This window comes from Diceros bicornis, chromosome 25 (assembly GCF_020826845.1).
Source record: "Diceros bicornis minor isolate mBicDic1 chromosome 25, mDicBic1.mat.cur, whole genome shotgun sequence".
NCBI classification, from domain to species: domain Eukaryota; kingdom Metazoa; phylum Chordata; class Mammalia; order Perissodactyla; family Rhinocerotidae; genus Diceros; species Diceros bicornis.
This window is the reverse complement of record NC_080764.1, coordinates 8,055,221-8,066,327: the sequence shown is the minus strand read 5'-3', so window position 1 is coordinate 8,066,327 and position 11,107 is coordinate 8,055,221. Positions and strand designations below refer to the sequence as shown.

The following is an 11,107-nucleotide window of genomic DNA, read 5'->3' as shown; positions in this document are numbered from 1 at the left end:
ATAACCCTGACTCTCTGGAATGTGCGGAAGGCACAGTTTTGGAAAAGGAAGACTAGGGGTGGGGGGTTGATGAACCTTCTTTCCTGAATGGTTTCTGCATCGCTTGTGGTGTGATGCTGCAGCTGCACAGTGGTCAGTTACTGGAGGTAAAACTTACCTATGGAATTGGGAAATGATAGAGCTAACCTCCTAGGGGTTGGTTCAAGGAATCTGTAAGGAAATGCAAAAAAACTCCATGGAACAGGCTAATGTACAAGCCGGTGGTTATTGCTATATGTAATTAGCTAAAATGGAAATAAAGGAGAGGGTGGGGAGATGTGCTGACACTGTACCAAGCTGGCATTTCCTCTGGTCCAAGTTATGGCCACTTCTGTCAGGGATGCTCCCAAAGGGGAAGATTATGCTGGCACAACAGAAGGCAACTCTATGACCTCTGGTCAACAAGAACTCCACTTGGTAGTCCAAGTGGGGGTAGGGCAACATCAGGAAACTACTGAAAAGTTTCCTTTACCCTTAGAAGGGAGATTATTCTTCCCCTCTTTTAAATGCCATGTGCAACTTTCCAGATGAAGCAGTTGATATACTACCTGTGCATGGAAATCATGCTGGATTGACTTGATAGTGATCAGGATATCTGTCCACCACAACCTAGAAATCAACAACAGAAGGAGAACTGGAAAATTCACAAATATGTGGAAATCAAACAATGCATTCATAAACAACCAATGGGTCAAAGAAGAAATCATAAGAGAAAGTAGGGTGTAGCTTGAGATGAATGAACACAACAGCACAATATACCCAAACTTACAGATTCCAGCAAAAGTCATGTTCAGAGGGAAGTCTATAACTGTAAATGCCCACATTAAAACAGATCACAAGTCAATTACCTAAGACTACACCTTAAAGAATTAGAAAAAGAACAGCAATGAAAATGCAAAGCCAGTAGAAAGAAGGAAATAATGTAGAGTATAGATAAATGAAATGGAGATCAGATAAATGATAGAGAAAATCAGTTAAACCAAAAGTTGGTTCTTCAAAAAGATCAACAAAGCCGACAAACCTTTAGCTAAATGAACCAAGAAAAAAGAGAGAAGACTCAAATTATTAACAACAGAAATGAAAGCAGGGACATCACCACTGATTCTACAGAAAAAAGGAGCATTACAAGACTGTATTGTGAACAACTGTATGCCAACAATTGAATAACCTATTGATGAAATGGACAAATTCCTAGAAACAGAAAAGCTACTAAGACTGAATAACAAGCAAGTAGAGAATTTGAATAGACTTTTAATAATAAAGAGATTGAATAAGTAATCAAAAATCTCCTGATAAAGAAATGCCCTGGATCTGATGGCTTCACTGTTTAATTCTACCCAACATTTAAAGAAGAACTAACACCAATCCTACTCAAGGTTTTCCAAAATATTGAAGAGGAAGGAACACGTCCTAAGTCATTCTAGGAGGCCAGCATTACCCTGATATTAAAGCCAGACAAAGACAATACAAGAAAACTACAGAACAATATGCCTTACGAACACTGATGCAAAAGTCCTCAAGAAAACACTAGCAAACCAAATTGAGCAGCCTATTCAAGGATTATACAAGTGGGAAAGGATTATGAGCAGGTGGGGTTTATTAATGGAATTCAAGAATGATTCAACACATGGAAATTGATCAGTGTTATACAGCACATTAACAGAATGAAGGACAAAAACTACAGGATCATCTCAATTTATGCAGATAAAGCATTTGATAAAATTCAACACTCTTTCATGTTGAAAACACTCAACAATCTAGGAATAGAAGGAAACTACCTCAACATAACAAAAGCCATATATGAAAACCCACAGCAAATTGGATATTCAATGGTAAAAACGGAAAGATTTTCTTTAACTTCAGGAAAAAATAAAGGATGCCCACTTTTGCCACTTCCACTCAACATAGTACTGGAAGTTCTTGTGAGAGCAATTAGGAAAGAAAAGGAAATTAAAAGCATCCTAATTGCAAAATAAGAATTAACACCGTCTCTGTTTGCAGATGATATGATCTTGTGTGTAGAAAAAACTAAAGATTCCACAAAAAACCCTGTTAGAACTCATAAACAAATTCAGCAAAGTACCGAGAGACAAAATCAATGACAAAAATCAGCTGTATTTCTACACAATAACAATGAACAATCCGAAAATGAAATTAAGAAAATATTTTATTTACAATAGCATAGAAAAAATAAAACGTAGGAATTAACTTAACCAAGGAGATGAAAGACTTCTACCATGAAAACTACAAAACATTACTGAAAGAAATTAAAGAGGACACAAGAAAATTGAAAGTTATCCTAGGTTCATTGATTGGAAAGCAGTATTGTAAAAACATCAAAACTACTCAAAGTGATCTACAGATTTAATGCATCCCTTTCAAAATACCAATGGCTTTTTTGCAGAAATGGAAAAATCAATCCTAAAATTCATATGGAATCTCAAGTGACCCCAAATACCCAAAAACAATCTTGACAAACAAGAATTAATCTCAGACTTCCTGATTTAAAAACTTACTCCAAAGCTACATTAATCAACACGCTGTGGTACTGGCATAAAGACAGAGATATAGACCAACAAAGAGAATAGAAGGCCCAGAAACAATCCCTCATATGGAGTCAAATGATTTTGACACGGGTGCCAAGACTATTCAAGGGGGAAGGAACAGTCTTTTCAATAAATGGTGCTGGGAAATCTGGATATCTTAATGCAAAAGAATGAAGTCAGACTTCACCTAGCACCATACACAAAAATTAATTCAAAATGTAATGAAGACTCAAATGTAAGAGCTAAAACTAGAAAATTCTTAGAAGAAAACTAAGAAAATTCTTAGGCAAAACTTCTTAGAAGACAGACAAAAGGTACTCAACGTTGGATTTGGCAGTAATTTCTTGGGTATGACACCGAAGGTTTAGCTAACAAAAAGAAAATGTAGACAAGGTGAGCTTCATAAAAATTAAAAAATATTGCACGTCAAAAGATACTATCAACAGAGTAAAAAGCTAACTTGCAGAATGGGAGAAAAGATTTCAAATCATATAAAGTTACGTGTCACTTCATGACGGGGACATGTTTTGAGAAATGCATCATTAGGCGATTTCATCATTGTGAGAACATCATAGAGTGTACTTACACACACCTAGATGGTATAGCCTACCACACACATAGGCTCTATGGTGCTAATCCTATGGGACCACTGTCATACATGAGGTCACTGTTGACCTACACATTGTTATGTGGCACATGACTGTATCTGATAAGGGATTAATATCTAGAATATAGAAAGAACTCCTAAAACTCAAAAGCAACGACAGCAAAACACACAACTTGATTTTAAAATGGCCAAGGACTTGAATAGACATTTCAACCAAGAGATATACAAATGGACAATAAACACAAGAAAAGATGCTGAACATCACTCAACATTAGGGAAATGCAAATCAAAACCACAATGAGATACCATCTCACACCTATTAGAATGGCTACTATCATCAAAACAGAAAATAGCAAGTGTTGGCGAGGATGTGGAGAATCAGAACCCTTGTGCACTGCTGGTGCGAATGCAAGATGGTGCAGCTGCTGTGGAAAACAGTCTGATGCTTCTATATCCACAAATGAAAGCAGAGTCTCAAAGAGGTATTTGTACCCCATGATCATAGCAGCAGTGTTCACAAAAGCTGAAAGGTAGAAGCAACCCAAGTGCACATCGATGGATGAAGGGATAGGCAAAATGTGGTCTATCCATACAATGGAGTATTATTCAGCTAAAAAAGGAAAGATATGGTGATACACGATATAACGTGGATGAACTGAGGACATCATGCCTAGTGATATAACTCAGTCACAAAAAGACAAACACCGTATGATTCCCCTCATATGAAATACCCAGAGTAGTCACATTCAGGGGCTACGGGGTGGGGGGGGCATGGGGAGTTATTGTCTAATGGGGACAAGGTTTCAGTTTTGTGAGATGAAAGAGTTCTGGAGATGGATGGGGTGATGCTTGCACAACAATATGAGAACGTAATAGCATTGAACTGTACCCTCAAAAATGATTAAGATGGCAAATTTTATAGTGGATTTCCACACACACACACAAAATGTAGATAGTCAAACAAATATGACCATTTTGCTGTAGGAGCCAAAAACCAGGGGGGTGGCCTGTGCAGTAAAAAGTTTACTCAGTAGCTAGGCATTTTCAATCCATGCACATCCCCAAAAACATGGCTGGTCCTTGACAACCTCCACGGAAATATCCCCTACGCCCTTGCGATGACCTGCCTGACAAGAGTGTCTCTGTATGTGGGGCCTGAGGTCACACTACAGTTTATGCCAACAATGTGATTTATGGGGGGGGGCCTTGGACCACACTGTTTGATACTGAGAGGGGCAGGAGACTGAGTAACTGAGGTCACCCATGTGGCTCTCCAAGTCTAAGTGACTGACCCCCAACAAAATCCCTAGACACCAAGACTCAGGTGAGCTTCCCTAGTGAGCAATACTCTCTGCTGTGTCACACATCATTGCTGGGAGAACTGAGCACTGTCGGCACGAATCCTCTGGAGAGACAGCTGGAAGCTTTTGCCTGCTCTCCTAAATGCCACCTATGTGCCTTTGACCACTGCTGATTCTATCTGGATCTTTCTCTGGAAAGACCATAACCGTGAGTGTAACAGCTTTTCTGACCTCTTTGAGGCCTTGTAGTGAATCCCTGCACCTGAGGGTGCTCACCCAGCCAGGGATTTGGCTGATTCCTATCAGAAGCCCATTCACACTCCTGCTCCCTGACACCCAGGAGTCAAGACTTCTAATGGACTTAGTCACCAATCAGGGCAGCCAGTGCTGGGTCTCCAGGGTGACTAGAGGGTAAGCTGTCACCTTCTGAGCCTCAGTATACCCATCTTCAAATGGGGTTAAATGCCAGGTGAGGCTGGGTCAGGGAGGGGTAGAGGCTGGCCTGAGGAGGCTGCTGAGGCCGAATCACTGGCTGTGCCTGGTCACGGGGCCAGAGTGGGACTCAAGCCATGTTGGAGCCATCACACTGGTTTATTGTACATCAGTGCTTCTCCAGGAGTGGGTTAGGGACTTGGTGACCCCCTCTAGCGGGGCACAGCACAGAGCTGGTAGGGGGAGGGGGTCACCAGTCCACCATATACACCGTGGTCTCTGGGGCGGGGCTGCCCAGTGGTCACCGAGAAGCTGAAGCGCTGCAGGAGGCAGGTGAAGAAGAGGAAGAGCTCCATGCGGGCCAGGGGCTCCCCGAGGCACAAGCGGTGGCCTGTGGGTGGGTATGGGGGGTCAGTGAGCCTCGGGGCGTGGGCTCCATACCTCCAAGACTCCTTCAGGAGCAGGCAGGGAGCCAGGCTCTGGAAAGACCACAGGCACCTGCTGAGAAGGGCATGAAGGCCTCCTGCTTGACGACCAGCCCTGGGTGTCCTGGAAGTGCTCAGGTTGGAAGCAGAAGGGCTTCTTCCAGATGGTCTCGTCCTCCAGCACCGATGACAGGCTGATGAGCATCGAGCCCTGGCAGGAGATGCCTGGCATGAGTGGGGTCGGGCTGAGGGCATGCCGGACACCTGCCATCAAACACACGTGGGCCAGACACTCTGCCTGTCACTCACCTGTACACCTTCAAGTCAGTTTCAACCCAGGAGCTTCCCACCACCCACCCTGTCCCCACAGCAGGGCCAAGAGAATATCCTCCCATGGGCACCTTCCCTGCCACCTGTCCCGGCATGCATGGCTTCTCCAACACACTGTGGCACATTTTAGTTTGTCTTCCCCTACCCAGACTGCGGGGTCTACATGGTCCTGGCCAGCCCTGCCTCTGCTTCCTCCCCACACCCACCCAGGCTGGACAGTCGGTGCCTGTGGAAACGAGGAATAGTGGCTTGGGTTCCAGTCCTGGTCACACCTGGCAATGGCCATACTGGGGCTCCAGGGGGCAGGGGGAGCTGAGCTGGGGTGAGGAGGGCCACAGACCTACCTTGGGGATGAGGAAGCCCTGCACTTCAATGTCAGAGGATGTCCTGTGCAGTGCACCCAGTGGGATGATGTCCCCAAAGCACTGCACCTCAAGGACTACGGCTATGGTGAAGGGCATGTGGGCCTGGTCCTCCATCTCTGGTCGCCGCGCCTGCCGTATCACCTCATTGATCTCCTGTTGGACACGGCCTGCACAGACAAGCGTCCCCAAAGTGGTCAGAACCCAGGGGGCTGGACCCCAACCTCCTCCTGACTCCTGTGCAGGGGCTGTGCCCATGGGGAGGAGGAGGTCACTGTGACCTCTGAGCCAGGGCCCTGCCTCTGCTCAGAGCTCCTGGTGGTCAACATAAGCTCTAGGCCCCCAGCCTGTCCCTCTCGTCCCTGGCCCATCTCACCAGGCCCCCAGGCTGGGCTCACACTGCATGTCTGGGTGCAGGATCATGAGCAGGAGTGCCCAGTCCAGCATGGTAGAGGTGGTCACGAGTCCGGCAAAGAACAGGTCAGTCACCACCAGGCGCAGGTTCTCATCATTGAAGCTGCTCTCGGGGTTCCCCTTGGCCTGGGCCATGCAGAGATGGTGGGCTCAGGGGCAGAGGGAGGAAACCCCAAATGGCCTCCCACTCTGCACCCATCAGCCTAGGTGCCTGATCACTGGGTGATACACAAGCCCCACCTTTCCCAGGCTACCCTCATCGGCCCTCAACCCAGAACCACTGCCCCCGTCCATGGCAGCTCACATTCTCCGCCTCGTCCAGGAAGGCATCAGTCTGGTCTCGGGGCGGAGGTGGGGGCTGGGCCAGGTCCCAGGTCATCCTGTGCTCGGTGCCCAGCTCATCCAGCAGGTCCATGTAGGACCTCTGCCCCGGAGAGACCTTGTCAACCAGCCCCGGGATGTGCAGGAGCACGGGGATGGCGTGCACCACCGGTGCAGGCCACAGATGTGGGGCCCTGGGTCCTCCCTCTGCTCAGGTGTTCACCTCCACCAGTCAGGTCCCAGCCCCTCTCTGGGTGTCCCCACCCTTGACCTGGTTCCTCCCTGTGTTCCAACTACAACTTTCTCTCCTGGCCTTGTCCCCAAATGTATAAACCTAAAATCTACTTCTCATGCTTTCTGGTGGCTTCCATTGAAGGAGGTACAAGTTCCTTAGCCCCCTCCTGGAGCCCGCTGACACAACACCCCTCCATCCAAAACCTCCTCCGCGGAGGCCCATTGCAGGTGGAGGTCTCCTCCATGGAGCTCACCTGCAGGGTTCTCGGCCCCCTCCACCCCCGTACCTGGGGCAGGAAGCCAGAATTTGCCTTCAGCTGTTCTACCGCGAGGTCCAGTAGCTTGTGGAAGCGCCGGTCCTTGTACTCTAAGCGGCGCCCGAGGTCAGGGAGGCGATCACGTTGCCCACTGCTTTATTCAGGAGGGCGTTGGGGCTAAAGGGGCGTCCTGGGAGGGGTCGGTACAGGCCAGGGGATCGCCTCCATCTCCTCTTCCCCAGCCTCCATCCCTGTCTCTTGTCCCTCAGCCCAGCACTCACCGGCCTGGTCTGCGAAGGCGGCACAGAGGCACGAGGCCTCCTCGGTCACCCACTGCTCCAGTGACTTCTTGCCCAGGCCGAAGTTGCGCAGGGTGGACACGCAGAAGTGCCGCTGCTCCTGCCAGGCGCGCCCATAGCGGGCAAAGAGGACCCCTGGGGGCGGGGCGGACGTGGTTGTGGCTCGGGTGAGCCCTGGCCCCGCCTCTGCGCGCACACCTTGCTGGTGGGCTCGCCCGCCATTCCGTCTACGCCGAGGACATAACCCCGCCCTAACCCTGTTCACACAGTCCCGCGCCTACATCCCCCACAGTATTCCTGTCTTTGCCATGACCTCGGAGTCCCGCCCACTTTACACCTCCTTCTGGCTGGGGTCCGGTCTCACCCTCTCCCAGCCACATTGCTTGCCAGCTCTCCCCACTGCTGGCAGGTCTTGGCCCCCCTTTTGGCTCCGCCCACTGTGACCCACTTCGGTTCCGGGAAGATCCCCGCCCGCCCCCTGCCCCGCCCACTCCGACCCCGTCCTCCTCATTCCCAGCACGCGGACTTCCCCATCCTGCTTGCAGTGGCCCGGCCCCGCCCACTCCCAATGAGGCCCCGCTGTCCGCCCGCCCACATTCACCTCCGCACCCTTGGCGCAGGCTTCTTACTCCACCTGCTGACCCCTGCAAATTCGCTGACTCTTCCCTTTACCGCAGGTCCAACACCCTGACTGCTCCCGGCCCTGCCGGCCCAGTCCCCGCCGGGCCGCGATCCTCCCTTCCTCCGCTTGCCTTCCGCGTGTGATCTGAAGCCCAGGTGCTCAAAGACCGGCAGAGGATGGCTGTCGGAGATGTCCTCGCTGTGGTCCACCAGCGCCTCGCATATGGCCGCCAGCCCATTGAGCACCACCGCGGGCATCTAGACCAGCTGCAGCCTGAACACGTCCCCGAAGCGGCGCCGCAGCTTCAGGCCGAGGGTCAGGGCGTTAGACAAGTCCTGCTCCAACCCAGGTTGCCTGACCCAGTCTCCTGGTTCTAGACCCAGGGGGACCCCTGGGCCGCCAGCAGTGAGTGGATGCAAAGACTTTCTCTGGCCTAGTGACGCTGGTGGTCACATCCTTTATGGTTAAGGACCTCATGTTGGATCAGATCACCCAGCCATGACTTTGCAGATGTCGCCAACATATCAGGAGGCCAAGTTAGCATCCCATTTTACAGGTGAAGAAACAGGTTCACAGAGGTGAGCAGTGAGGCCCAAGGTCTCACAGCAGCAAAAGATTTGAACCTGGTCACTGTCCCTTCTCAACCTCGATTTCCTGATGTAAATGAGGCTGATGACCAGACTCCTCTCCTCCATCTCAAGACCATTCTTCTTGATGTCCTCAGAAGGGACTCAGGCTCACATAACTTAAGCCCTGTCCCACTGGATCCCAAATCTCCTGCCAAGTTCCACCCCCTCCAGGCCGTTGCCCTCTCTGACCTTTGACTGGAAAATTCAAACTGTCCTCCAGGCCCTGCACAGATGCCCTCCCCCAGGAGGCCTCTCAAACCTGCCTCCTCTTTTCTACCCAGCTCCCTGTCCAAGCTGTGGCTTCACCACCACCCACTGTCTGCTGCTAGGTGGGCTCTCCAGGACCTCTGTGCCGACCCCCACCTTCCTCACCTGAGTAAAGCAGTAAAGTGAGTCCTGGAAGTCCACCTGCAGCAGGTTGCCCAGCCCAGGCAGGGGAATGGGGCCTGGTGGGTAGCGTGGGGCCCAGCGTTGTTGCCGGTGCATCAGGTTCACCAGGAGCAGGAAGATGGCCACAGCCATGGGCAGGGGCCCCAGTGTCTCCCTGGTCAGTAGCCCCATGGCTGCCTCAGTGGGCACTGGGCTCCTCTGGACGCACTGGCACCCCTCACCACACCAGGCACCTAGGACTCTCTCACCAACCCTGAGGGCTCGACCATCCTGGACCATCTTTATATTGGGAGCTGTGACTGGGCTTTGCCCTCTGCCCTGAGCCAACCTGTTGGGATGACTGAGCTGCCACAGGGTGCAGGGAGGGGCCAGGGAAGTTCCGGTGCAGGTGTGGCACAGAAGTCCTGTCCCTGCTGCCCTCTCCAGATGCTTATTCTGGGTGGGGGGTAGAAAAAAGGGATGTCCCCACCCCCAGCCTGACTCCGCAGCATTGTACCAGCTCCGAGGTAGAACCAGTGGTCTTTGGACTTGATCTATTGTCTATTGAAGTTCTTTGCCCATTTTAAAATCGAGTTTGTGTTCTGCTGTTGTTGCTTTTGAGTTTTAGGAGTTCTCTCTTATTCTAGATGTTAATCCCTTATCAGATTCAGTCATGTGCCACATAACAACCAGTAGGTACGACGACCACATGTGTGACGGTGGTCCCATAGGATTAGTACCATAGAACTTATGTATGTGGTAGGCTATACAATCTAGGTTTGTGTAAGTACACTCTATCTTGTTTACACAATGACGAAGTTGCTTAATGATGCATTTCTCAAAACGTGTCCCAGTCATTAAGTGACACATGACTTTACATGATTTGAAATATTTTCTCCCATTCTGCAAGTTAGCTTTTTACTCTGTTGATAGTATCTTTTGACGTGCAATAGTTTTTGATTTTTATGAAGTCTACCTTGTCTATATTTTCTTTTCTTTGCCTATACCTTTGGTGTCATATCCAAGAAATTACTGCCAAATCCAATGTTGAGAACGTTTTGTCTTTCTTCTAAGAAGTTTCACCTAAGAATTTTCTTAGTTTTCTTCTAAGAATTTTGTAGTTTTAGCTCTTACATTTAAGTCTTTGATCCATTTTGAATTAATTTTTGTATATGGTGCTAGGTGAAGGTCCAACTTCATTCTTTTGCATTAAGATATCCGGATTTCCCAACACCGTTTGTTGAAAAGACTGTCCTTTCCCCATTGAATGGTCTTGGCAGCCGTTTCAAAATCATATGACTAAATATGAGAGAGTGTTTCTGGGCCTTCTATTCTCTTCTGTTGGTCTATAACTCTGTCTTTATGACTCTACCATAGTGTGTTGATTACCATTGCTTTGTAGTAAGTATTTTTGTTCTTTTTTTTTTTTTTGTGAGGGAGTTGAGCCCTGAGCTAACATCAGATGCCAATCCTCCTCTTTTTGCTGAGGAAGATTGGCCCTGGGCTAACATCTGTGCCCATCTTCCTCTACTTTATATGGGATGCCGCCACAGCATGGCTTGACAAGTGGTGCGCTGGTGCCCACCCGGGATCCAAATCTGCAAACCCCGGGCCGCCAAAGCTGAGCGCATGCACTTAACTGCTACACCACCCGGTCGGCCCCTGTAGTAAGTTTTGAAATCAGGAAGTATGAGTTTTATTCTTCTTTCTCAAGATTATTTTTGGCTATTTGGGGTCACTAGAGATTCCATATGAATTTTAGGATTGATTTTTGTATTTCTACAAAGGAGCTACTGTGATTTTGATAGGGATTGCATTAAATCTGTGGGTCATTTTGAGTAGTCTTGATTTTTTCCAATCCATGGACTAGAATGTCTTCGATTTTCTTGTGTCCTTTTGAATTTCTTTCAGCAATGGTTT

General features: G+C 48.9%; 1 pseudogene; it reads right to left on the bottom strand.

The window, feature by feature from the left end:
• Positions 1-5,002: 5,002 nt before the first annotated feature.
• LOC131421538 (vitamin D(3) 25-hydroxylase-like) lies at positions 5,003-9,379 on the bottom strand (annotated as a pseudogene).
• Positions 9,380-11,107: the final 1,728 nt, after the last annotated feature.